The sequence below is a fragment of the Puma concolor genome, chromosome D2 (assembly GCF_028749965.1).
Source record: "Puma concolor isolate L17-30 chromosome D2, mPumCon1.1.hap2, whole genome shotgun sequence".
NCBI lineage: Eukaryota > Metazoa > Chordata > Mammalia > Carnivora > Felidae > Puma > Puma concolor.
In genome coordinates, this window is record NC_141677.1 from 20209630 (window position 1) to 20236069 (window position 26440).

Here is a 26440-nt window from a genome sequence, read left to right on the forward strand (position 1 = left end):
GCGTCACTTAAGCGATCCACTTCATCTAGTTGCCCTGCCATAGCCAGCCCGTAATCACAAAGCCTGCCCTGGGCAGGCACCTGACAGGGGAGGAGGGCGGCCGTGGCAGTGGGGGATAGGGAGCTGGGAGGCTGACACCATCACCACCCCATGGACGCTGGCTGAGTGTGGGCAAACTGGATGGTCATTTTAGAAGAACGACGGGTACTAGGCAAGGACTACTGGGTTTCGTTTTCTCCTGTAACAAATGCTGAGGACCAAAATGTTTGCTATGACTTCTCAGTCTTCCCTGGCTTGCTCTTATACATGTGAGTAGCCTGTTAATCAACACATCATGAACTAGGAAAGATGAGTTCAATTTGAAGCATCTCTGAAGGCATCAAGGAGACCCCGAGGCAGTCCCAACTGGGAGGACCGAGACCCCAACAAAAGGGAAGCCCGCTGAGCCAACTCTAATGTTCAGAGTCCTCTCTCTCCCTCAAGACATGTGAGGATTCTGAATTTCCTCAGGGATTGGAGGCAAGATACCAACGAGCTGCAAAGGAAACCTAACAGAAAGGCAAGCAGAAAGTGGCAGCTAACCGAGCTCTGGACAGCACAGGGAGGCACAGAAAAGGAGCCCGGCACTCGGCAAGCACTGCCTGAGAAGCTGACCCTTCCATCATCTCATTGTGCTGTGGAGAAAATAACGGGGCTTTGGGAGCTAGCATCAAGGACGGGTCCTCGGAAATACTCCAGGCCTCCAAATGGAGACCCTGGAGGTCTACACGGGGGTGGGGGACAGCGTGAGCCCAGCTCACACTGCACCTTACAAAGACTGAGCCCCGGTCTCAACTCACTCACGCCTGAGTGGGCCCAAGAACCGCCGCACTCGGGGTGTGTGGGATGAAATGCTGAAGGAATACAAGCACACGAAGAGCCTCTATGCTTCTCCATACAGTCCAGCACAACAATAAAAACAAAGAAGAAATGAAAAGACAAGATAAGACAAGACAACAAAAAGACAGAAAAGAAAAGAAAAGAAAAGAAAAAAGAAGAAAAAAGAAAAGAATAGAAAAGAAAAAAGAAAAAAAGGAAAAGGAAACGAAAGGAAAGGCAAGGAAACGAAAGGAAAGGCAAGGAAAGGAAAGGAAAGGAAAGGAAAGGAAAGGAAAGGAAAGGAAGGGAAAGGAAGGCAAAGCAAGGCAAGGAAATGAAAGGAATGCCTGGGTGGCTCAGTCGGGGAAGCATCCCACTTTGGTTCATGTCATGAACTGACGCGTTATGGTGTGAGTCTCGCGTCGGGCTCTGTGGTGACAGTGCAGAGCCTGGAGCCTGCTTTGGATTCTGTGTCTCCCACTTTGCCTCCCCCTCCCCTGTTCAAGTTTTGTCTCTACCTCTCTCTCTCTCTCAAAAGTAAATAATATTAAAACAAAATTCTTTTCATAAGAAAAGGAAAGAAACAAACAAGCAAACAAAAAAAGAGAGGCACCTGGATAGCTCAGTCTACTCGTTTAAGTGACCAACACTTGGTTTCGGCTCACGTTTGTGAGTTTGAGCCCTGTGTTGGGCTCTCTACTGAACAGAAAAGAGCCTCTCCTCAACAGTGTCTCTCTCTCCCCCGTCCTCTACCCCTACCCCTGCTCTCACTTTCTTTCTCCCTCAAAATAAATAGATAAACATAAAAAAAAAAAACAAACAAACAGGTCATATCGACCCAAAGAAGAAAGAAGAGAAACAGACCAAGAGGAGACACATAGACTGGAGTTATTGGATGCAAAAGTCAACTGTCCAAAAACCATTCTTGACAAATGGGAAATTTTCAGAGACTCAAAACAGATTCTCCAACTGCAAATTACCAGAGCTAAAATTAAGATCTCCAGGTGCCTGAGTGGCTCAGTTGGTTAAGCATCTGACTTCAGCTCAGGTCATGATCTCGTGATTCGGGAGTTTGAGCCCCGCGTTGGGCTCTGTGCTGACAGTGCAGAGCCTGGAGCCTGCTTCGGCATCTGTGTCTCCCTCTCTCTCTGTTCTTCCCTTGCTCCCAGTCTGTCTAGCTCTCTAACACAATTAAAAGACTAAAAAATCTTGTTAATGGCATGAAGAACTCAGTCGGTGGGTTTCACATCAGACTAGACACAGGTGAATAGACTCAGTGAACTGAAAGATAGTTAGGTAAAAATATATCTAGACCATACACAGAGAAAACGTCCAGAAAATACAGAAGCCCAAAAGACACAGAAGATATGGTACAAAGGTCCAATAGGAACCCACAAAGTAGAGGAAACACAGAATGGGTAGTACCACCTCGCTACAAAGATAAGAATCAAAACTGATAAAAGAACCATGAGAGTGACTCCACAAAGAACACCCGAGGCAAAAAGATGTTAACAGTCATGAGAGGACAAAGATACCGCCTTCCATGGGACAACGACAACAACACTACCAGCTGACTCTTCAAGAACAGCAAATGAAGCCAGATGATGGATTGGCATGTATGAAAGGTGAACTAAAATAGCCACCAACCTGGAAGTCTTTACCTAACAGAAACATTCTTCACAGTGAAGGCAAAGTAAAGATGTTTTTCAGGCAAAACAGAAGCAAAAACAAAAACGGAACAACAAAAACAACACACACACACACACACACACACACACACACACACACCATGACTACACATCAACTACAGACACAAACTAAAAGCAATATTAAAGCAGCTCGTTGCAAAAAAGAAATGTAGTCTCTGACAGAAATATGAAAAAACAAGGCTTGCAGAACAAAGGGTAACTATGAGAACAAACCTTAACAAGCATTAAGTGCACGAAACAATGACATCAACGCCAAAATCCATCTAAGACTAAAAAATATTAGCCAACAAAAGGTGAAGGGGAGTTCAGTGTGGTTCAAGTGTCCAAGAAAAGAGCAGGGGCGCCTGGGTAGCTCAGTCAGTTGAGTGTCCGACATTGCTCAGGTCACGATGTCACGTTTTGTGAGTTGGAGCCCCCCATCAGAGTCTGTGCGGATGGCTGAGAGCCTGGAGCCTGCATCAGATTCTGTGTCTCCCTTTCTGCTCTGCCCCTCACCCGATTGTATTATGTCTCTCTCAAAACACAAATAAATCTTAAAACAAAGAAAAACTAAGAGGAGAGAGCAGTGTCAGGGAAGCAGTACAAGTCCTGAATCAGGCAGGGGTCAGTTTAAAATGCACCTGCCTCTAGAAATAGATATATTCCAATTACCTAACAGATCAGTGTACAATTAAAAACTCCCTCCTACTTCTAAAGGAAGGCTAGAGACCAAAAGAACACACAACAGCTGGGACAAAGAAGAAACTAGTACTACAGTACGTGTAAACTAACGTATCAGTCATTACATGTGCACAAATACTCCAAGGAAAAGTTTGAGTGTCAAATTCATTAGAAGGAAACTAAGCATACGCTGGTCACAAAGGTACACCCTAAAACGTAAGATCACAGACAGGTGGAAGGAAAAGATCCCCAGGCAAACCCAACCGAACAGAAAACTGATGTGACCACTGGGACCCTCCAATAAACTAACCTCTATAGCAAAAAGCTCTACTAGAGACCAAGAGGAACATTTCACGATGGAAGTTCCATTTACCAGGAACACAAGACTTCTAACCTTGCATATACCCGATAACGCAATCTCGAAATACAGAAAAATTGACAAACATAGAAAAGGGAAAAGAGCCACATCCATAAGCATTATGGGAGACTTAACGATACATCTCTCAGTATCTGACAGAACTGACGACAACAGAAAAATCAAAGGAGTGGGACGGGGCTGTCCAATATGCGGTCACGTGCTTTATTGCAAGTCCTTGAAATGCGGCTCCTCAAAGTGCGACGTGTGGAAAGTATATAATGCACACCACATTTTAAAGACAATGTGATAAAAGAGAACGCAAAAGCATTCATTAGTCTCCCTCACGCTGGCTATACACTGAAATGATATTTTGGATATACCTGTTAGTAATATTATTAAACTCATTCTCGCCTATTCCTTACTTGCTTTAAAGTGGTCACTAAAATCTGAATTCTGTCATTAACAAACTTCATCTAACGTATAAATAAGAGAATACTGCATTCCCCCCAATACACATTATTTGCACGTGGCCAAGGAAGAGTTCATGAAAACGAATATATGCCAGGCCATTAGGAAAGTGAACTCATCTGAAAGGACTGAAATACTGCAGGGCATATTTAGGGATCGCATTAGATTAACAGTTCATTTACCCCAACAATTCATCACGCCCACAGTGATGGGATGAAGACAGGGAGACTTCCAGTGATGACCAGTCCTGGGCGGCTGAGAGAGCACCATCACCCCTGCCACCACTTGAGGACAGGGAGGAGTAGGCTGTCGATGAACCAGGAAGCTGACTCTCACCTGACCCTGAATCTGCAGATGCCTTGATCTTGAGAACTTCCCAGTCTCCTCAACTATAGGAAAGAAGCTTCTGTGCTTATTAGGCAGCCAGTCTATGGAATTTTGTTACAATCACCCAAAAACACTGAGACAGATACCTTCATGGAATTCAGCTAGAAATCAGCACAAAGAGAACGAGAAAATCCCCCGAAACATCAAGATGTGTTATGCTCCTAAACATTGTGACGAATTAAGAAAAAGATACCACAGTGAAAGTTAGAAAATAGTTTCACATAAAAGATAATAAACATTTAGCTTATCAAAACTTGTAAGATCATTAAAGGTGTGCTTAAAGGGAGACTCATACCTTTAGAATACATATATCATAGGGATAGCTCAGTTGCTTGGTGACCAACTCTTGATTTTCGCTCAGGGTATGATCCCACGGCCACAAGATCGATCCCCAGCCTGGCTCCACACTGAGTGAGGAGCCTGCTTGAGATTCTATCTCTCTCTGTCTCTCTCTGTCTCTCTCTCCCTCTGCCCCTCTGCCCTGCTCATGCTCTCATTCTAAAATGAATCAACACACTAATAAGCAAATAAATACAATACACATACTGGAAAAGGACAAAGGCTAAAAATCAAATGAAGGATTTAGTTCCAGAACTACAAGATGGGACAGCAAACAATCACCAAGTAGATGGAAAAAAAAAAAGGGCAGAAATCAGTGCTGCAGGAAACAAATAGTAACTGACAGAAATAAAAAAAAAAAAAAGCGCCCAAGTTGGTTCTATGAAAAAGAAACAAAGCACAAAGTACCAATAGCAAGAAGTTCTAAAGCAAATATCACACCAGATGCTGCAGATAGGAGGGATATTAGAAACCAGTTGACACTTACTCCTTGGAAAGTTTGGGAGGTCTGAGCAAATTACAAGAAAACAAAATGCCTTATCTAAATAGACACGAGAAGATATGGGAAATCAGAAAAATCCTATTTCCACTTAAGAAAGGAATCTGCAATGAAAACCCTTCTCACAAGGAAAACCCTACACCAGCTGTTGGCCTAGCACTTCTTCCCAAAAGTAAAGAACACACACAAAAACTCTTCTGGGAAAGCACAAGGAGTGCTTCTTCCTACGTTGTTTTAGGAGGCCAGCACGACCTTAATCCCCAACCCCAGCATGGACAGCACAAGAGGGTGCAAGGGAACACCCACCTCTCTCTTGAATACACATGCAAGAATGCAAAGCACACTATTTACAAATGGAATCCAGTGAACAGAGAATGCATAGACATCAGGGTTGGATTATTCTAGAAGGGCAAAAGTTGTTTTAAGTAAAACCACAACATTGAAACAAATCACTTGTCCCCAAAATGCACAAAACACATTTCAGAAAACTTAGTATTATTATTTCTTTGATGATTGTTAAAAAATCAGAGCAAACTAAAAATAGAGGAGAATTTTCATGTTTTGATCCAACTATCTACCAGGAACGCAACGGCAGGTGTCATACGTAGTGGTAAAATACTGAACTCTTTGGGGCACCTGAGTGGCTTCTAGTCGGTGAAGCGTCTGACTCTTGATTTCAGCTCAGGCCACGATCTCACGGTTCATGAGTTCAAGCCTCGCATCAGACTCTGTGCTGACAGGGAGGAGTCTGCTTGGGATCCACTCTCTTTCCCATCTCTCACTCCCCTTCCCATGCACGCTCTCGAAATCAATAAAGAAAGAAACTTTAAAAAATATTAAGTATACACAAAATTATGAAACCCTTCTCTCTCGTATCTGGAAGGAGACAAGGACACCTACTCTCACCACTTCCATTCAACACAGTACTGGAGGCCCTAGCCAATCCAAGGCAAGAAACATACAAATGGTTCTACTATTGGAAAGAAAAAAAAAGAAACTTACCAAAAGGCAACACAGAGAAGGAAAGGCAGACAGACACAAGAATGTGAAAACCTCTGCCACTCACAGATGTATTCCACACACATACAAAGAACTCATTCAAATCAACAAAAACCAAAACACACAACCTAATCACAAAGTGGCTTCCAAAAGGCAATTATTTCACAAAAGAAACACGTAAGTGGCCAAGACACACACGGGGGCGGGTCCCACGAATACACCTTACCTCCCAGCACCTGAGCCCCAGCAACCAGCTAACACACGAGAAGAGGCAGTACCAGGCATCAGCCAGCCCCGAGCTCCCACACGCTGTTGCTCGAGGGGGACAGACACGTGCCACCACTCACGCCCTGCTCCTCCATGGCAACCCAATACGGTGCATGTGGATCTGCAGGCAGCCTCTGCACAAACCGGAGCACCCACGGGAGAAAGAATAAACCGTGCTGTCCTCACACACTGGGCTTTCGACGCCAGGGGAGGACCAGCAGAGCCACGCAAGGAAAGCAGGCGCGTTGCGCACACACAGCGCTCAAGGGTTGGCTCAACACGAAGCGAAGAACAAGCCAAAGCCATCGCTGGTGAAAGTCAAGACCGTGGTTACCTTTGGGGGACGTTCGGTGGGAGTCAGTAGGAGTTAGGAAGCACGGTAAGGTTCCATTTCTTCATCCAGGTGGTGGTTCCAAGAATGTGTTCGCTGAGTGAAAGATACGGAAGATCAGCTGAAAGTAGTGGTCTAGGACGTTCCAAACATCCACCGCGTGCCACACAAAAAGGCAGCTCTGGGACGGCGGCGGCGGCTGCGGCTTCGGCGGCGGCGGCGGCGGCTTCGGCAGCGGCTTCGGCGGCGGGGGCGGCTGGGGCTGCGGCTGAGGCGGTGGCGGCTGCAGGCAGGGTGGCAGGCAGGCTAGCAGGATGGCAGGAAGGCAGGCAGGTAGTCAGGCCCGAGCGTGCATGGGAGAAGCTCGGCACCCGCTTGGCTGAGGCGGCGGCGGCGGCGGCTGCGGCGGCTGCGGCAGCGGCGGCGGCGGCGGCTGAGGCGGCTGCGGCTGAGGCCGCGGCTGAGTTGGCGGCGGCAGCTACGGCGGCGGGGGCGGCGGCGGCGGCGGCTGCGTCCGAGGCTGGGACGGCGGCGGTGGCTGTGGCTGCGGCGGCTGCGGCTGAAGCGGTGGCGGCGGTGGCGGCGGCTGCCGCCGAGGCTTGGGCGGCAGCGGCGGCGGTGGCTTCGGCGGCGGGGGCTGCAGCTGAGGCGGCTGCGGCTGCAGGCAGGCTGGCAGGCAGGCTAGCAGGCTGGCAGGAAGGCAGGCAGGTAGTCAGGCCCGAGCATGCAAGGGAGAAGCGGGGCACCCGCTTGGCTGGGACGCGCGAAGCAGGCTCTTGAAGCGCCCACAGGCAGCCGCTGGCTGTTCGGTCATACCAGCCAGAAGGCGCCTGACCCCGTCTTCTCTGGGAAGCTAAGCAGGGTCAAGCCTGCTTACCACTTGGATGGGAGTCGGCCTGGGAATACCGGGTGCTGTAGGCCTTGGCCTTTTAAGCCTTTGGCCTCCTTCACCTCTCCTCTGGCGCCCGCCGCCCGTCCCCCCTCCCTGCCTGCGTCCCTGTCTGCCCAGGGAGTGGCGCTGCTGGGGCGAAACACGTCCCAGCCACTGCTCGCTCAGCCCCTCCCGGGCCAGCAAGGCGGCCGTGGCTGGCCCGACCCCGCCCCGTCTCGCCCCCCCCCACCCCCCCGTGCCCGCACACACCAGGGCACTACAAAGGGGCACACTCCCCACTCCCGGTACCCGGCCAAACCCCACTGCAGCGACTGGAAGCCACAGTCCAGCTGTGCACCTTTCCTGACACACCACCCAAACCCACACCCGATCCGAGGGGGTGTTACTGTGTGGGCGGAACCGGAGGCTGGCGTCTGGGGGCTGGGGGTGGGGGCTGGGTGGGTGGATACAAGAACCCAGGAGGGAGCGGAGAGGCCATGCGACTCCAGACTCCGCATCCGCCACAGCCCTGGGCCCCCTGGGTCCTGGACCTCTTCCCTCCCTCCAGCCCTCATCCCCAGGGCCCCTGGCATTTCACCAGGCCCAGCTAAGGCAGCGGCCTCGGGCTGGTGATGGTGTCTGGGGGCGCTGGGGGCTCCGGGTGGGTATGCCCCAGGTGGGGCAGACGGGAGGGAAAGGCCTGGTGGCTGGCGGCCCTCGCCCCAGGGCTGGGGAGGAGGCGCTGAGATACCAGCGGGGCGGGCCCGGAAGGCACGACTGGCCTGATGCCCCAAGCTCGCTCCACCCACTTCCCAGTGACTAGCCCAGCGTGGTGTGGTGCCTGGCTGCGAGGTGCCTTGCGATGCGGTTCGGGATGGAAGCGGAGGCGGAAGTGGGGCCACGCCTGGAGCAGCCCGCAAGAGTCCCGGGATTGCAGAATGCCGAGGCTTGGGCCACAGCGCGTTGCCAGGGTCCTCTTGCGGGGCCTCTGCCACCCGCTCGGGGCCGGGGCCCAGGGCCCGCGGCGGAAGGCAAGCAGGCAGGCTGGCAGGCCGGCAAGCAGGCTGGCAGGCAGGCAAGCAGGCAGGCTGAGAGGCAGGCAAGCAGGCAGGCTGGAATGCAGGCAAGCAGGCAGGCTGGCAGGCAGGCAAGCAGGCAGGCTGGCAGGCAGGCACGCAGGCAGGCTGGAAGGCCGGCAAGCAGACAGGCTGGCATGCAGGCAAACAGGCAGGCTGGCAGGCAGGCAAGCAGGCAGGCTGGCAGGCCGGCAAGCAGGCTGGCAGGCAGGCAAGCAGGCAGGCTGAGAGGCAGGCAAGCAGGCAGGCTGGCATGCAGGCAAGCAGGCAGGCTGGCAGGCAGGCAAGCAGGCAGGCTGGCAGCCCGGCAAGCAGGCTGTCAGGCAGGCAGGCAGGCAGGCTGGCAGGCAGGCTGGCAGGCAGGCAAGCAGGCAGGCTGGCAGGCAGGAAGGCTGGCAGGAAGGCAGGCAGGCAAGCAGGCAGGCAGGCAGGCAGGCACACAGGCAGGCTGGAAGGCCAGCAAGCAGGCAGGCTGGCATGCAGGCAAACAGGCAGGCTGGCAGGCAGGCAAAAAGGCAGGCTGGAAGGCCGGCAAGCAGGCTGGAAGGCAGGCAAGCAGGCAGGCTGAGAGGCAGGCAAGCAGGCATGCTGGCATGCAGGCAAGCAGGCAGGCTGGCAGGCAGGCAGGCTGGCAGGCAGGCAAGCAGGCCGGCGGCATGCAGGCAAACAGGCAGGCTGGCAGGCAGGCAAACAGGCAGGCTGGCAGGCAGGCTGGCAGGCAGGCAAACAGGCAGGCTGGCAGGCCGGCAAGCAGGCAGGCTGGCAGGCAGGCAAGCAGGCAGGCTGGCAGGCAGGCAAACAGGCAGGCTGGCAGGCAGGCAAGCAGACAGGCTGGCAGGCAGGCAAGCAGGCAGGCTGGCAGCCCGGCAAGCAGGCTGTCAGGCAGGCAAGCAGGCAGGCTGGCAGGCAGGCTGGCAGGCAGGCAAGCAGGCAAGCTGGCAGGCAGGCAAGCAGGCAGGCTGGCATGCAGGCAAGCAGGAAGGCTGGCAGGCTGGAAGGCCAGCAAGCAGGCAGGCTGGCAGGCAGGCAAGCAGGCAGGCTGGCAGGCAGGCAAACAGGCAGGCTGGCAGGCAGGCAAGCGGGCAGGCTGAGAGGCAGCCAAGCAGGCAGGCTGGAATGCAGGCAAGCAGGCAGGCTGGCAGGCAGGCAAGCAGGCAGGCTGGCAGGCAGGCACACAGGCAGGCTGGAAGGCCGGCAAGCAGACAGGCTGGAATGCAGGCAAGCAGGCAGGCTGGCAGGCAGGCAAGCAGGCAGGCTGGCAGGCAGGCACACAGGCATGCTGGAAGGCCGGCAAGCAGACAGGCTGGCATGCAGGCAAACAGGCAGGCTGGCAGGCAGGCAAGCAGGCAGGCTGGCAGGCCAGCAAGCAGGCTGGCAGGCAGGCAAGCAGGCAGGCTGAGAGGCAGGCAAGCAGGCAGGCTGGCATGCAGGCAAGCAGGCAGGCTGGCAGGCAGGCAAGCAGGCAGGCTGGCAGCCCAGCAAGCAGGCTGTCAGGCAGGCAGGCAGGCAGGCTGGCAGGCAGGCTGGCAGGCAGGCAAGCAGGCAGGCTGGCAGGCAGGAAGGCTGGCAGCCCGGCAAGCAGGCTGTCAGGCAGGCAGGCAGGCAGGCTGGCAGGCAGGCTGGCAGGCAGGCAAGCAGGCAGGCTGGCAGGCAGGAAGGCTGGCAGGAAGGCAGGCAGGCAAGCAGGCAGGCTGGCAGGCAGGCACACAGGCAGGCTGGAAGCCCGGCAAGCAGGCAGGCTGGCAGGAAGGCAAAAAGGCAGAATGGAAGGCCGGCAAGCAGGCTGGCAGGCAGGCAAGCAGGCAGGCTGAGAGGCAGGCAAGCAGGCAGGCTGGCATGCAGGCAAGCAGGCAGGCTGGCAGGCAGGCAGGCTGGCAGGCAGGCAAACAGGCAGGCAAGCAGGCCGGCTGGCATGCAGGCAAACAGGCAGGCTGGCAGGCAGGCAAAAAGGCAGGCTGGAAGGCCGGCAAGCAGCCTGGCAGGCAGGCAAGCAGGCAGGCTGAGAGGCAGGCAAGCAGGCAGGCTGGCATGCAGGCAAGCAGGCAGGCTGGCAGGCAGGCAGGCTGGCAGGCAGGCTGGCAGGCAGGCAAGCAGGCCGGCGGCATGCAGGCAAACAGGCAGGCTGGCAGGCAGGCAAACAGGCAGGCTGGCAGGCAGGCAAACAGGCAGGCTGGCAGGCCGGCAAGCAGGCAGGCTGGCAGGCAGGCAAGCAGGCAGGCTGGCAGGCAGGCAAACAGGCAGGCTGGCAGGCAGGCAAGCAGACAGGCTGGCAGGCAGGCAAGCAGGCAGGCTGGCAGCCCGGCAAGCAGGCTGTCAGGCAGGCAAGCAGGCAGGCTGGCAGGCAGACTGGCAGGCAGGCAAGCAGGCAGGCTGGCAGGCAGGCAAGCAGGCAGGCTGGCAGGCAGGACGGCTGGCAGGAAGGCAGGCAGCTGGCAGGCAGGCACACAGGGAGGCTGGAAGGCCGGCAAGCAGGCAGGCTGGCATGCAGGCAAACAGGCAGGCTGGCAGGCAGGCAAACAGGCAGGCTGGAATGCCGGCAAGCAGGCTGACAGGCAGGCAAGCAGGCAGGCTGAGAGGCAGGCAAGCAGGCAGGCTGGCATGCAGGCAAGCAGGCAGGCTGGCAGGCTGGAATGCCGGCAAGCAGGCAGGCTGGCATGCAGGCAAACAGGCAGGCTGGCAGGCAGGCAAGCAGGCAGGCTGGCATGCAGGCAAGCAGGAAGGCTGGCAGGCTGGAAGGCCAGCAAGCAGGCAGGCTGGCAGGCAGGCAAGCAGGCAGGCTGGCAGGCGGGCAAACAGGCAGGCTGGCAGACAGGCAAGCGGGCAGGCTGAGAGGCAGGCAAGCAGGCAGGCTGGAATGCAGGCAAGCAGGCAGGCTGGCAGGCAGGCAAGCAGGCAGGCTGGCAGGCAGGCACACAGGCAGGCTGGAAGGCCGCCAAGCAGACAGGCTGGAATGCAGGCAAGCAGGCAGGCTGGCAGGCAGGCAAGCAGGCAGGCTGGCAGGCAGGCACACAGGCAGGCTGGAAGGCCGGCAAGCAGACAGGCTGGCATGCAGGCAAACAGGCAGGCTGGCAGGCAGGCAAGCAGGCAGGCTGGCAGGCAGGAAGGCTGGCAGGAAGGCAGGCAGGCAAGCAGGCAGGCAGGCAGGCAGGCACACAGGCAGGCTGGAAGGCCAGCAAGCAGGCAGGCTGGCATGCAGGCAAACAGGCAGGCTGGCAGGCAGGCAAAAAGGCAGGCTGGAAGGCCGGCAAGCAGGCTGGAAGGCAGGCAAGCAGGCAGGCTGAGAGGCAGGCAAGCAGGCATGCTGGCATGGAGGCAAGCAGGCAGGCTGGCAGGCAGGCAGGCTGGCAGGCAGGCTGGCAGGCAGGCAAGCAGGCCGGCGGCATGCAGGCAAACAGGCAGGCTGGCAGGCAGGCAAACAGGCAGGCTGGCAGGCAGGCTGGCAGGCAGGCAAACAGGCAGGCTGGCAGGCCGGCAAGCAGGCAGGCTGGCAGGCAGGCAAGCAGGCAGGCTGGCAGGCAGGCAAACAGGCAGGCTGGCAGGCAGGCAAGCAGACAGGCTGGCAGGCAGGCAAGCAGGCAGGCTGGCAGCCCGGCAAGCAGGCTGTCAGGCAGGCAAGCAGGCAGGCTGGCAGGCAGGCTGGCAGGCAGGCAAGCAGGCAGGCTGGCAGGCAGGCAAGCAGGCAGGCTGGCATGCAGGCAAGCAGGAAGGCTGGCAGGCTGGAAGGCCAGCAAGCAGGCAGGCTGGCAGGCAGGCAAGCAGGCAGGCTGGCAGGCAGGCAAGCGGGCAGGCTGAGAGGCAGGCAAGCAGGCAGGCTGGAATGCAGGCAAGCAGGCAGGCTGGCAGGCAGGCAAGCAGGCAGGCTGGCAGGCAGGCACACAGGCAGGCTGGAAGGCCGGCAAGCAGACAGGCTGGCATGCAGGCAAACAGGCAGCCTGGCAGGCAGGCAAGCAGGCAGGCTGGCAGGCCAGCAAGCAGGCTGGCAGGCAGGCAAGCAGGCAGGCTGAGAGGCAGGCAAGCAGGCAGGCTGGCATGCAGGCAAGCAGGCAGGCTGGCAGGCAGGCAAGAAGGCAGGCTGGCAGCCCGGCAAGCAGGCTGTCAGGCAGGCAGGCAGGCAGGCTGGCAGGCAGGCTGGCAGGCAGGCAGGCAGGCAGGCTGGCAGGCAGGAAGGCTGGCAGCCCGGCAAGCAGGCTGTCAGGCAGGCAGGCAGGCAGGCTGGCAGGCAGGCTGCCAGGCAGGCAAGCAGGCAGGCTGGCAGGCAGGAAGGCTGGCAGGAAGGCAGGCAGGCAAGCAGGCAGGCTGGCAGGCAGGCACACAGGCAGGCTGGAAGGCCGGCAAGCAGGCAGGCTGGCAGGCAGGCAAAAAGGCAGGCTGGAAGGCCGGCAAGCAGGCTGGCAGGCAGGCAAGCAGGCAGGCTGAGAGGCAGGCAAGCAGGCAGGCTGGCATGCAGGCAAGCAGGCAGGCTGGCAGGCAGGCAGGCTGGCAGGCAGGCAAACAGGCAGGCAAGCAGGCCGGCTGGCATGCAGGCAAACAGGCAGGCTGGCAGGCAGGCAAAAAGGCAGGCTGGAAGGCTGGCAAGCAGCCTGGCAGGCAGGCAAGCAGGCAGGCTGAGAGGCAGGCAAGCAGGCAGGCTGGCATGCAGGCAAGCAGGCAGGCTGGCAGGCAGGCTGGCAGGCAGGCAGGCTGGCAGGCAGGCTGGCAGGCAGGCAAGCAGGCAGGCTGGCATGCAGGCAAACAGGCAGGCTGGCAGGCAGGCAAAAAGGCAGGCTGGAAGGCCGGCAAGCAGCCTGGCAGGCAGGCAAGCAGGCAGGCTGAGAGGCAGGCAAGCAGGCAGGCTGGCATGCAGGCAAGCAGGCAGGCTGGCAGGCAGGCAGGCTGGCAGGCAGGCAAGCAGGCCGGCGGCATGCAGGCAAACAGGCAGGCTGGCAGGCAGGCAAACAGGCAGGCTGGCAGGCAGGCAAACAGGCAGGCTGGCAGGCCGGCAAGCAGGCAGGCTGGCAGGCAGGCAAGCAGGCAGGCTGGCAGGCAGGCAAACAGGCAGGCTGGCAGGCAGGCAAGCAGACAGGCTGGCAGGCAGGCAAGCAGGCAGGCTGGCAGCCCGGCAAGCAGGCTGTCAGGCAGGCAAGCAGGCAGGCTGGCAGGCAGACTGGCAGGCAGGCAAGCAGGCAGGCTGGCAGGCAGGCAAGCAGGCAGGCTGGCAGGCAGGACGGCTGGCAGGAAGGCAGGCAGCTGGCAGGCAGGCACACAGGGAGGCTGGAAGGCCGGCAAGCAGGCAGGCTGGCATGCAGGCAAACAGGCAGGCTGGCAGGCAGGCAAACAGGCAGGCTGGAATGCCGGCAAGCAGGCTGACAGGCAGGCAAGCAGGCAGGCTGAGAGGCAGGCAAGCAGGCAGGCTGGCATGCAGGCAAGCAGGCAGGCTGGCAGGCTGGAATGCCGGCAAGCAGGCAGGCTGGCATGCAGGCAAACAGGCAGGCTGGCAGGCAGGCAAGCAGGCAGGCTGGCATGCAGGCAAGCAGGAAGGCTGGCAGGCTGGAAGGCCAGCAAGCAGGCAGGCTGGCAGGCAGGCAAGCAGGCAGGCTGGCAGGCGGGCAAACAGGCAGGCTGGCAGACAGGCAAGCGGGCAGGCTGAGAGGCAGGCAAGCAGGCAGGCTGGAATGCAGGCAAGCAGGCAGGCTGGCAGGCAGGCAAGCGGGCAGGCTGAGAGGCAGGCAAGCAGGCAGGCTGGAAGGCAGGCAAGCAGGCAGGCTGGAATGCAGGCAAGCAGGCAGGCTGGCAGGCAGGCAAGCAGGCAGGCTGGCAGGCAGGCACACAGGCAGGCTGGAAGGCCGGCAAGCAGACAGGCTGGCATGCAGGCAAACAGGCAGGCTGGCAGGCAGGCAAGCAGGCAGGCTGGCAGGCAGGAAGGCTGGCAGGAAGGCAGGCAGGCAAGCAGGCAGGCAGGCAGGCAGGCACACAGGCAGGCTGGAAGGCCAGCAAGCAGGCAGGCTGGCATGCAGGCAAACAGGCAGGCTGGCAGGCAGGCAAAAAGGCAGGCTGGAAGGCCGGCAAGCAGGCTGGAAGGCAGGCAAGCAGGCAGGCTGAGAGGCAGGCAAGCAGGCATGCTGGCATGGAGGCAAGCAGGCAGGCTGGCAGGCAGGCAGGCTGGCAGGCAGGCTGGCAGGCAGGCAAGCAGGCCGGCGGCATGCAGGCAAACAGGCAGGCTGGCAGGCAGGCAAACAGGCAGGCTGGCAGGCAGGCTGGCAGGCAGGCAAACAGGCAGGCTGGCAGGCCGGCAAGCAGGCAGGCTGGCAGGCAGGCAAGCAGGCAGGCTGGCAGGCAGGCAAACAGGCAGGCTGGCAGGCAGGCAAGCAGACAGGCTGGCAGGCAGGCAAGCAGGCAGGCTGGCAGCCCGGCAAGCAGGCTGTCAGGCAGGCAAGCAGGCAGGCTGGCAGGCAGGCTGGCAGGCAGGCAAGCAGGCAGGCTGGCAGGCAGGCAAGCAGGCAGGCTGGCATGCAGGCAAGCAGGAAGGCTGGCAGGCTGGAAGGCCAGCAAGCAGGCAGGCTGGCAGGCAGGCAAGCAGGCAGGCTGGCAGGCAGGCAAGCGGGCAGGCTGAGAGGCAGGCAAGCAGGCAGGCTGGAATGCAGGCAAGCAGGCAGGCTGGCAGGCAGGCAAGCAGGCAGGCTGGCAGGCAGGCACACAGGCAGGCTGGAAGGCCGGCAAGCAGACAGGCTGGCATGCAGGCAAACAGGCAGCCTGGCAGGCAGGCAAGCAGGCAGGCTGGCAGGCCAGCAAGCAGGCTGGCAGGCAGGCAAGCAGGCAGGCTGAGAGGCAGGCAAGCAGGCAGGCTGGCATGCAGGCAAGCAGGCAGGCTGGCAGGCAGGCAAGCAGGCAGGCTGGCAGCCCGGCAAGCAGGCTGTCAGGCAGGCAGGCAGGCAGGCTGGCAGGCAGGCTGGCAGGCAGGCAGGCAGGCAGGCTGGCAGGCAGGAAGGCTGGCAGCCCGGCAAGCAGGCTGTCAGGCAGGCAGGCAGGCAGGCTGGCAGGCAGGCTGCCAGGCAGGCAAGCAGGCAGGCTGGCAGGCAGGAAGGCTGGCAGGAAGGCAGGCAGGCAAGCAGGCAGGCTGGCAGGCAGGCACACAGGCAGGCTGGAAGGCCGGCAAGCAGGCAGGCTGGCAGGCAGGCAAAAAGGCAGGCTGGAAGGCCGGCAAGCAGGCTGGCAGGCAGGCAAGCAGGCAGGCTGAGAGGCAGGCAAGCAGGCAGGCTGGCATGCAGGCAAGCAGGCAGGCTGGCAGGCAGGCAGGCTGGCAGGCAGGCAAACAGGCAGGCAAGCAGGCCGGCTGGCATGCAGGCAAACAGGCAGGCTGGCAGGCAGGCAAAAAGGCAGGCTGGAAGGCTGGCAAGCAGCCTGGCAGGCAGGCAAGCAGGCAGGCTGAGAGGCAGGCAAGCAGGCAGGCTGGCATGCAGGCAAGCAGGCAGGCTGGCAGGCAGGCTGGCAGGCAGGCAGGCTGGCAGGCAGGCTGGCAGGCAGGCAAGCAGGCAGGCTGGCATGCAGGCAAACAGGCAGGCTGGCAGGCAGGCAAAAAGGCAGGCTGGAAGGCCGGCAAGCAGCCTGGCAGGCAGGCAAGCAGGCAGGCTGAGAGGCAGGCAAGCAGGCAGGCTGGCATGCAGGCAAGCAGGCAGGCTGGCAGGCAGGCAGGCTGGCAGGCAGGCTGGCAGGCAGGCAAGCAGGCCGGCGGCATGCAGGCAAACAGGCAGGCTGGCAGGCAGGCAAACAGGCAGGCTGGCAGGCAGGCAAACAGGCAGGCTGGCAGGCCGGCAAGCAGGCAGGCTGGCAGGCAGGCAAGCAGGCAGGCTGGCAGGCAGGCAAACAGGCAGGCTGGCAGGCAGGCAAGCAGACAGGCTGGCAGGCAGGCAAGCAGGCAGGCTGGCAGCCCGGCAAGCAGGCTGTCAGGCAGGCAAGCAGGCAGGCTGGCAGGCAGACTGGCAGGCAGGCAAGCAGGCAGGCTGGCAGGCAGGCAAGCAGGCAGGCTGGCAGGCAGGACGGCTGGCAGGAAGGCAGGCAGCTGGCAGGCAGGCACACAGGGAGGCTGGAAGGCCGGCAAGCAGGCAGGCTGGCATGCAGGCAAACAGGCAGGCTGGCAGGCAGGCAAACAGGCAGGCTGGAATGCCGGCAAGCAGGCTGACAGGCAGGCAAGCAGGCAGGCTGAGAGGCAGGCAAGCAGGCAGGCTGGCATGCAGGCAAGCAGGCAGGCTGGCAGGCTGGAATGCCGGCAAGCAGGCAGGCTGGCATGCAGGCAAGCAGGAAGGCTGGCAGGCTGGAAGGCCAGCAAGCAGGCAGGCTGGCAGGCAGGCAACCAGGCAGGCTGGCAGGCGGGCAAACAGGCAGGCTGGCAGACAGGCAAGCGGGCAGGCTGAGAGGCAGGCAAGCAGGCAGGCTGGAATGCAGGCAAGCAGGCAGGCTGGCAGGCAGGCAAGCAGGCAGGCTGGCAGGCAGGCACACAGGCAGGCTGGAAGGCCGGCAAGCAGACAGGCTGGAATGCAGGCAAGCAGGCAGGCTGGCAGGCAGGCAAGCAGGCAGGCTGGCAGGCAGGCACACAGGCAGGCTGGAAGGCCGGCAAGCAGACAGGCTGGCATGCAGGCAAACAGGCAGGCTGGCAGGCAGGCAAGCAGGCAGGCTGGCAGGCAGGAAGGCTGGCAGGAAGGCAGGCAGGCAAGCAGGCAGGCAGGCAGGCAGGCACACAGGCAGGCTGGAAGGCCAGCAAGCAGGCAGGCTGGCATGCAGGCAAACAGGCAGGCTGGCAGGCAGGCAAAAAGGCAGGCTGGAAGGCCGGCAAGCAGGCTGGAAGGCAGGCAAGCAGGCAGGCTGAGAGGCAGGCAAGCAGGCATGCTGGCATGGAGGCAAGCAGGCAGGCTGGCAGGCAGGCAGGCTGGCAGGCAGGCTGGCAGGCAGGCAAGCAGGCCGGCGGCATGCAGGCAAACAGGCAGGCTGGCAGGCAGGCAAACAGGCAGGCTGGCAGGCAGGCTGGCAGGCAGGCAAACAGGCAGGCTGGCAGGCCGGCAAGCAGGCAGGCTGGCAGGCAGGCAAGCAGGCAGGCTGGCAGGCAGGCAAACAGGCAGGCTGGCAGGCAGGCAAGCAGACAGGCTGGCAGGCAGGCAAGCAGGCAGGCTGGCAGCCCGGCAAGCAGGCTGTCAGGCAGGCAAGCAGGCAGGCTGGCAGGCAGGCTGGCAGGCAGGCAAGCAGGCAGGCTGGCAGGCAGGCAAGCAGGCAGGCTGGCATGCAGGCAAGCAGGAAGGCTGGCAGGCTGGAAGGCCAGCAAGCAGGCAGGCTGGCAGGCAGGCAAGCAGGCAGGCTGGCAGGCAGGCAAGCGGGCAGGCTGAGAGGCAGGCAAGCAGGCAGGCTGGAATGCAGGCAAGCAGGCAGGCTGGCAGGCAGGCAAGCAGGCAGGCTGGCAGGCAGGCACACAGGCAGGCTGGAAGGCCGGCAAGCAGACAGGCTGGCATGCAGGCAAACAGGCAGCCTGGCAGGCAGGCAAGCAGGCAGGCTGGCAGGCCAGCAAGCAGGCTGGCAGGCAGGCAAGCAGGCAGGCTGAGAGGCAGGCAAGCAGGCAGGCTGGCATGCAGGCAAGCAGGCAGGCTGGCAGGCAGGCAAGCAGGCAGGCTGGCAGCCCGGCAAGCAGGCTGTCAGGCAGGCAGGCAGGCAGGCTGGCAGGCAGGCTGGCAGGCAGGCAGGCAGGCAGGCTGGCAGGCAGGAAGGCTGGCAGCCCGGCAAGCAGGCTGTCAGGCAGGCAGGCAGGCAGGCTGGCAGGCAGGCTGCCAGGCAGGCAAGCAGGCAGGCTGGCAGGCAGGAAGGCTGGCAGGAAGGCAGGCAGGCAAGCAGGCAGGCTGGCAGGCAGGCACACAGGCAGGCTGGAAGGCCGGCAAGCAGGCAGGCTGGCAGGCAGGCAAAAAGGCAGGCTGGAAGGCCGGCAAGCAGGCTGGCAGGCAGGCAAGCAGGCAGGCTGAGAGGCAGGCAAGCAGGCAGGCTGGCATGCAGGCAAGCAGGCAGGCTGGCAGGCAGGCAGGCTGGCAGGCAGGCAAACAGGCAGGCAAGCAGGCCGGCTGGCATGCAGGCAAACAGGCAGGCTGGCAGGCAGGCAAAAAGGCAGGCTGGAAGGCTGGCAAGCAGCCTGGCAGGCAGGCAAGCAGGCAGGCTGAGAGGCAGGCAAGCAGGCAGGCTGGCATGCAGGCAAGCAGGCAGGCTGGCAGGCAGGCTGGCAGGCAGGCAGGCTGGCAGGCAGGCTGGCAGGCAGGCAAGCAGGCAGGCTGGCATGCAGGCAAACAGGCAGGCTGGCAGGCAGGCAAAAAGGCAGGCTGGAAGGCCGGCAAGCAGCCTGGCAGGCAGGCAAGCAGGCAGGCTGAGAGGCAGGCAAGCAGGCAGGCTGGCATGCAGGCAAGCAGGCAGGCTGGCAGGCAGGCAGGCTGGCAGGCAGGCTGGCAGGCAGGCAAGCAGGCCGGCGGCATGCAGGCAAACAGGCAGGCTGGCAGGCAGGCAAACAGGCAGGCTGGCAGGCAGGCAAACAGGCAGGCTGGCAGGCCGGCAAGCAGGCAGGCTGGCAGGCAGGCAAGCAGGCAGGCTGGCAGGCAGGCAAACAGGCAGGCTGGCAGGCAGGCAAGCAGACAGGCTGGCAGGCAGGCAAGCAGGCAGGCTGGCAGCCCGGCAAGCAGGCTGTCAGGCAGGCAAGCAGGCAGGCTGGCAGGCAGACTGGCAGGCAGGCAAGCAGGCAGGCTGGCAGGCAGGCAAGCAGGCAGGCTGGCAGGCAGGACGGCTGGCAGGAAGGCAGGCAGCTGGCAGGCAGGCACACAGGGAGGCTGGAAGGCCGGCAAGCAGGCAGGCTGGCATGCAGGCAAACAGGCAGGCTGGCAGGCAGGCAAACAGGCAGGCTGGAATGCCGGCAAGCAGGCTGACAGGCAGGCAAGCAGGCAGGCTGAGAGGCAGGCAAGCAGGCAGGCTGGCATGCAGGCAAGCAGGCAGGCTGGCAGGCTGGAATGCCGGCAAGCAGGCAGGCTGGCATGCAGGCAAACAGGCAGGCTGGCAGGCAGGCAAGCAGGCAGGCTGGCATGCAGGCAAGCAGGAAGGCTGGCAGGCTGGAAGGCCAGCAAGCAGGCAGGCTGGCAGGCAGGCAAGCAGGCAGGCTGGCAGGCGGGCAAACAGGCAGGCTGGCAGACAGGCAAGCGGGCAGGCTGAGAGGCAGGCAAGCAGGCAGGCTGGAATGCAGGCAAGCAGGCAGGCTGGCAGGCAGGCAAGCGGGCAGGCTGAGAGGCAGGCAAGCAGGCAGGCTGGAATGCAGGCAAGCAGGCAGGCTGGCAGGCAGGCAAGCAGGCAGGCTGGCAGGCAGGCACACAGGCAGGCTGGAAGGCCGGCAAGCAGGCTGGCAGGCAGGCAAGCAGGCAGGCTGGCAGGCAGGCTGGCAGGCAGGCAAGCAGGCAGGCTGGCAGGCAGGCAAGCAGGCAGGCTGGCATGCAGGCAAGCAGGAAGGCTGGCAGGCTGGAAGGCCAGCAAGCAGGCAGGCTGGCAGGCAGGCAAGCAGGCAGGCTGGCAGGCAGGCAAACAGGCAGGCTTGCAGGCAGGCAAGCGGGCAGGCTGAGAGGCAGGCAAGCAGGCAGGCTGGCAGGCAGGCAAGCAGGCAGGCTGGCAGCCCGGCAAGCAGGCTGTCAGGCAGGCAGGCAGGCAGGCTGCAGGCAGGCTGGCAGGCAGGCAAGCAGGCAGGCTGGCAGGCAGGCAAGCAGGCAGGCTGGCAGGCAGGAAGGCTGGCAGGAAGGCAGGCAGGCAAGCAGGCAGGCTGGCAGGCAGGCACACAGGCAGGCTGGAAGGCCGGCAAGCAGGCAGGCTGGCATGCAGGCAAACAGCAGGCTGGCAGGCAGGCAAAAAGGCAGGCTGGCAGGCCGGCAAGCAGGCTGGCAGGCAGGCAAGCAGGCAGGCTGAGAGGCAGGCAAGCAGGCAGGCTGGCATGCAGGCAAGCAGGCAGGCTGGCAGGCAGGCAGGCTGGCAGGCAGGCTGGCAGGCAGGTAAGCAGGCCGGCTGGCATGCAGGGAAACAGGCAGGCTGGCAGGCAGGCAAACAGGCAGGCTGGCAGGCAGGCAAACAGGCAGGCTGGCAGGCCGGCAAGCAGGCAGGCTGGCAGGCAGGCAAGCAGGCAGGCTGGCAGGCAGACAAACAGGCAGGCTGGCAGGCAGGCAAGCAGGGAGGCTGGCAGGCAGGCAAGCAGGCAGGCTGGCAGCCCGGCAAGCAGGCTGTCAGGCAGGCAAGCAGGCAGGCTGGCAGGCAGGCTGGCAGGCAGGCAAGCAGGCAGGCTGGCATGCAGGCAAACAGGCAGGCTGGCAGGCAGGCAAACAGGCAGGCTGGAAGGCCGGCAAGCAGGCTGGCAGGCAGGCAAGCAGGCAGGCTGTGAGGCAGGCAAGCAGGCAGGCTGGCATGCAGGCAAGCAGGCAGGCTGGCAGGCTGGAAGGCCGGCAAGCAGGCAGGCTGGCATGCAGGCAAACAGGCAGGCTGGCAGGAAGGCGAGCAGGCAGGCTGGCATGCAGGCAAGCAGGCAGGCTGGCAGCCCGGAAGGACGGCAAGCAGGCAGGCTGGAAGGCCGGCAAGCAGGCAGGCTGGCAGGCAGGCAAGCAGGCAGGCTGGCAGGCAGGCTGGCAGGCAGGCGAGCAGGCAGGCAGGCTGGCAGGCAGGCAGGCTGCCAGGCAGGCAGGCAGTGAGGCTCGTGCATGGGTGAGGCGCGGCACGCGCTTGGCTTGGCACGCGTGCTGCAGGCTCTTGAAGCGCCCACAGGCAGCCGCTGGCTGTTCGGTCATACCAGCCAGAAGGCGCCTGACCCCGTCTTCTCTGGGAAGCTAAGCAGGGTCAAGCCTGCTTACCACTTGGATGAGAGTCGGCCTGGGAATACCGGGTGCTGTAGGCCTTGGCCTTTTAAGCCTTTGGCCTCCTTCACCTCTCCTCTGGCGCCCGCCGCCCGTCCCCCCTCCCTGCCTGCGTCCCTGTCTGCCCAGGGAGCGGCGCTGCTGGGGCCAAACACGTCCCAGCCACTGCTCGCTCAGCCCCTCCCGGGCCAGCAAGGCGGCCGTGGCTGGCCCGGCCCCGCCCCGTCTCGCCCCCCCCGCCACCCCCGCCACCCCCCCGTACCCGCACACACCAGGGCACTACAAAGGGGCACACTCCCCACTCCCGGTACCCGGCCAAACCCCACTGCAGCGACTGGAAGCCACAGTCCAGCTGTGCACCTTTCCTGACACACCACCCAAACCCACACCCGATCCGAGGGGGTGTTACTGTGTGGGCGGAACCGGAGGCTGGCGTCTGGGGGCTGGGGGTGGGGGCTGGGTGGGTGGATACAAGAACCCAGGAGGGAGCGGAGAGGCAGCGCGACTCCAGACTCCGCATCCGCCACAGCCCTGGGCCCCCTGGGTCCTGGACCTCTTCCCTCCCTCCAGCCCTCATCCCCAGGGCCCCTGGCATTTCACCAGGCCCAGCTAGGGCAGCGGCCTCGGGCTGGTGATGGTGTCTGGGGGCGCTGGGGGCTCCGGGTGGGTTTGCCCCAGGTGGGGCAGACGGGAGGGAAAGGCCTGGTGGCTGGCGGCCCTCGCCCCAGGGCTGGGGAGGAGGCGCTGAGATCCCAGCGGGGCGGGCCCGGAAGGCACGACTGGCCTGATGCCCCAAGCTCGCTCCACCCACTTCCCAGTGACTAGCCCAGCGTGGTGTGGTGCCTGGCTGCGAGGTGCCTTGCGGTGCGGTTCGGGATGGAAGCGGAGGCGGAAGTGGGGCCACGCCTGGAGCAGCCCGCAAGAGTCCCGGGATTGCAGAACGCCGAGGCTTGGGCCACAGCGCGTTGCCAGGGTCCTCTTGCGGGGCCTCTGCCACCCGCTCGGGGCCGGGGCCGAGGGCCCGCGGCGGAAGGCAAGCAGGCAGGCTGGCAGGCCGGCAAGCAGGCTGGCAGGCAGGCAAGCAGGCAGGCTGAGAGGCAGGCAAGCAGGCAGGCTGGAATGCAGGCAAGCAGGCAGGCTGGCAGGCAGGCAAGCAGGCAGGCTGGCAGGCAGGCACACAGGCAGGCTGGAAGGCCGGCAAGCAGACAGGCTGGCATGCAGGCAAACAGGCAGGCTGGCAGGCAGGCAAGCAGGTAGGCTGGCAGGCCGGCAAGCAGGCTGGCAGGCAGGCAAGCAGGCAGGCTGAGAGGCAGGCAAGCAGGCAGGCTGGCATACAGGCAAGCAAGCAGGCTGGCAGGCAGGCAAGCAGGCAGGCTGGCAGCCCGGCAAGCAGGCTGTCATGCAGGCAGGCAGGCAGGCTGGCAGGCAGGCTGGCAGGCAGGCAAGCAGGCAGGCTGGCAGGCAGGCACATAGGCAGGCTGGAAGGCCGGCAAGCAGGCAGGCTGGCATGCAGGCAAACAGGCAGGCTGGCAGGCAGGCAAAAAGGCAGGCTGGAAGGCCGGCAAGCAGGCTGGCAGGCAGGCAAGCAGGTGTCTGAGAGGCAGGCAAGCAGGCAGGCTGGCATGCAGGCAAGCAGGCAGGCTGGCAGGCAGGCAGGCTGGCAGGCAGGCTGGCAGGCAGGTAAGCAGGCCGGCTGGCATGCAGGCAAACAGGCAGGCTGGCAGGCAGGCAACCAGGCAGGCTGGCAGGCCGGCAAGCAGGCAGGCTGTCAGGCCGGCAAGCAGGCAGGCTGGCAGGCAGGCAAGCAGGCAGGCTGGCAGGCAGGCAAACAGGCAGGCTGGCAGGCAGGCACACAGGCAGGCTGGCAGGCAGGCAAGCAGGCAGGCTGGCAGCCCGGCAAGCAGGCTGGCAGGCAGGCAAGCAGGCAGGCTGGCAGGCAGGCTGGCAGGCAGGCAAGCAGGCAGGCTGGCAGGCAGGCAAGCAGGCAGGCTGGCAGGCAGGAAGGCTGGCAGGAAGGCAGGCAGCTGGCAGGCAGGCACACAGGCAGGCTGGAAGGCCGGCAAGCAGGCAGGCTGGCATGCAGGCAAACAGGCAGGCTGGCAGGCAGGCAAAAAGGCAGGCTGGAAGGCCGGCAAGCAGTCTGGCAGGCAGGCAAGCAGGTGGCTGAGAGGCAGGCAAGCAGGCAGGCTGGCATGCAGGCAAGCAGGCAGGCTGGCAGGCAGGCAGGCTGGCAGGCAGGCTGGCAGGCAGGTAAGCAGGCCGGCTGGCATGCAGGCAAACAGGCAGGCTGGCAGGCAGGCAAACAGGCAGGCTGGCAGGCCGGCAAGCAGGCAGGCTGTCAGGCCAGCAAGCAGGCAGGCTGGCAGGCAGGCAAGCAGGCAGGCTGGCAGGCAGGCAAACAGGCAGGCTGGCAGGCAGGCAAGCAGGCAGGCTGGCAGGCAGGCAAGCAGGCAGGCTGGCAGCCCGGCAAGCAGGCTGTCAGGCAGGCAAGCAGGCAGGCTGGCAGGCAGGCTGGCAGGCAGGCAAGCAGGCAGGCTGGCAGGCAGGCAAGCAGGCAGGCTGGCAGGCAGGAAGGCTTGCAGGAAGGCAGGCAGCTGGCAGGCAGGCACACAGGCAGGCTGGAAGGCCGGCAAGCAGGCAGGCTGGCATGCAGGCAAACAGGCAGGCTGGCAGGCAGGCAAAAAGGCAGGCTGGAAGGCCGGCAAGCAGGCTGGCAGGCAGGCAAGCAGGTGGCTGAGAGGCAGGCAAGCAGGCAGGCTGGCATGCAGGCTAGCAGGCAGGCTGGCAGGCAGGCAGGCTGGCAGGCAGGCTGGCAGGCAGGTAAGCAGGCCGGCTGGCATGCAGGCAAACAGGCAGGCTGGCAGGCAGGCAAGCAGGCAGGCTGGCATGCAGGCAAGCAGGCAGGCTGGCAGGCTGGAAGGCCGGCAAGCACGCAGGCTGGCAGGCAGGCAAGCAGGCAGGCTGGCAGGCAGGCAAGCAGGCAGGCTGGCAGGCAGGCTGGCAGGCAGGCGAGCAGGCAGGCAGGCTGGCAGGCAGGCAGCTGGCAGGCAGGCAGGCCGTGAGGCGCGTGCATGGGTGAGGCGCGGCACGCGCTTGGCTTGGCACGCGTGCTGTCTTCTCTGGGAAGCTAAGCAGGGTCGGGCCTGGTTCCCACTTGGAAGGGAGACGGACTCGGATACTGGGTGTTGTAGGCCTTTGCCTTTTAAGCCTTTGGCCTCCTTCACCACTCCTTTGGCGCCCGCCGCCCGTCCCCCCTCCCTGCCTGCGTCCCTGTCTGCCCAGGGAGCGGGGCTGCTGGGGCCAAACACGTCCCAGCCACTGCTCGCTCAGCCTCTCCCGGGCCAGCAAGGCGGCCGTGGCTGGCCCGGCCCCGCCCCGTCTCGCCCCCCCCCCCACCCCCCCGTGCCCGCACACACCAGGGCACTACAAAGGGGCACACTCCCCACTCCCGGTACCCGGCCAAACCCCACTGCAGCGACTGGAAGCCACAGTCCAGCTGTGCACCTTTCCTGACACACCACCCAAACCCACACCCGATCCGAGGGGGTGTTACTGTGTGGGCGGAACCGGAGGCTGGCGTCTGGGGGCTGGGGGTGGGGGCTGGGTGGGTGGATACAAGAACCCAGGAGGGAGCGGAGAGGCAGCGCGACTCCAGACTCCGCATCCGCCACAGCCCTGGGCCCCCTGGGTCCTGGACCTCTTCCCTCCCTCCAGCCCTCATCCCCAGGGCCCCTGGCATTTCACCAGGCCCAGCTAGGGCAGCGGCCTCGGGCTGGTGATGGTGTCTGGGGGCGCTGGGGGCTCCGGGTGGGTTTGCCCCAGGTGGGGCAGACGGGAGGGAAAGGCCTGGTGGCTGGCGGCCCTCGCCCCAGGGCTGGGGAGGAGGCGCTGAGATCCCAGCGGGGCGGGCCCGGAAGGCACGACTGGCCTGATGCCCCAAGCTCGCTCCACCCACTTCCCAGTGACTAGCCCAGCGTGGTGTGGTGCCTGGCTGCGAGGTGCCTTGCGGTGCGGTTCGGGATGGAAGCGGAGGCGGAAGTGGGGCCACGCCTGGAGCAGCCCGCAAGAGTCCCGGGATTGCAGAACGCCGAGGCTTGGGCCACAGCGCGTTGCCAGGGTCCTCTTGCGGGGCCTCTGCCACCCGCTCGGGGCCGGGGCCGAGGGCCCGCGGCGGAAGGCAAGCAGGCAGGCTGGCAGGCCGGCAAGCAGGCTGGCAGGCAGGCAAGCAGGCAGGCTGAGAGGCAGGCAAGCAGGCAGGCTGGAATGCAGGCAAGCAGGCAGGCTGGCAGGCAGGCAAGCAGGCAGGCTGGCAGGCAGGCACACAGGCAGGCTGGAAGGCCGGCAAGCAGACAGGCTGGCATGCAGGCAAACAGGCAGGCTGGCAGGCAGGCAAGCAGGTAGGCTGGCAGGCCGGCAAGCAGGCTGGCAGGCAGGCAAGCAGGCAGGCTGAGAGGCAGGCAAGCAGGCAGGCTGGCATACAGGCAAGCAGGCAGGCTGGCAGGCAGGCAAGCAGGCAGGCTGGCAGCCCGGCAAGCAGGCTGTCATGCAGGCAGGCAGGCAGGCTGGCAGGCAGGCTGGCAGGCAGGCAAGCAGGCAGGCTGGCAGGCAGGCACACAGGCAGGCTGGAAGGCCGGCAAGCAGGCAGGCTGGCATGCAGGCAAGCAGGCAGGCTGGCAGGCAGGCAAGCAGGCAGGCTGGCAGCCCGGCAAGCAGGCTGTCATGCAGGCAGGCAGGCAGGCTGGCAGGCAGGCT

At 62.8% G+C, this 26440-nt stretch overlaps 2 protein-coding genes across 7 annotated transcripts in view; one reads left to right on the forward strand and one right to left on the reverse strand.

Moving 5' to 3' along the window:
- LOC147575923 (liprin-alpha-1-like) overlaps window positions 1-26440 on the forward strand; it is a 547540-nt gene that overhangs the window by 444370 nt on the left and 76730 nt on the right. The window lies entirely within an intron of this gene.
- Window positions 1-26440, reverse strand: part of LOC147575926 (liprin-alpha-1-like) — a 360673-nt gene that overhangs the window by 276713 nt on the left and 57520 nt on the right. The window lies entirely within an intron of this gene.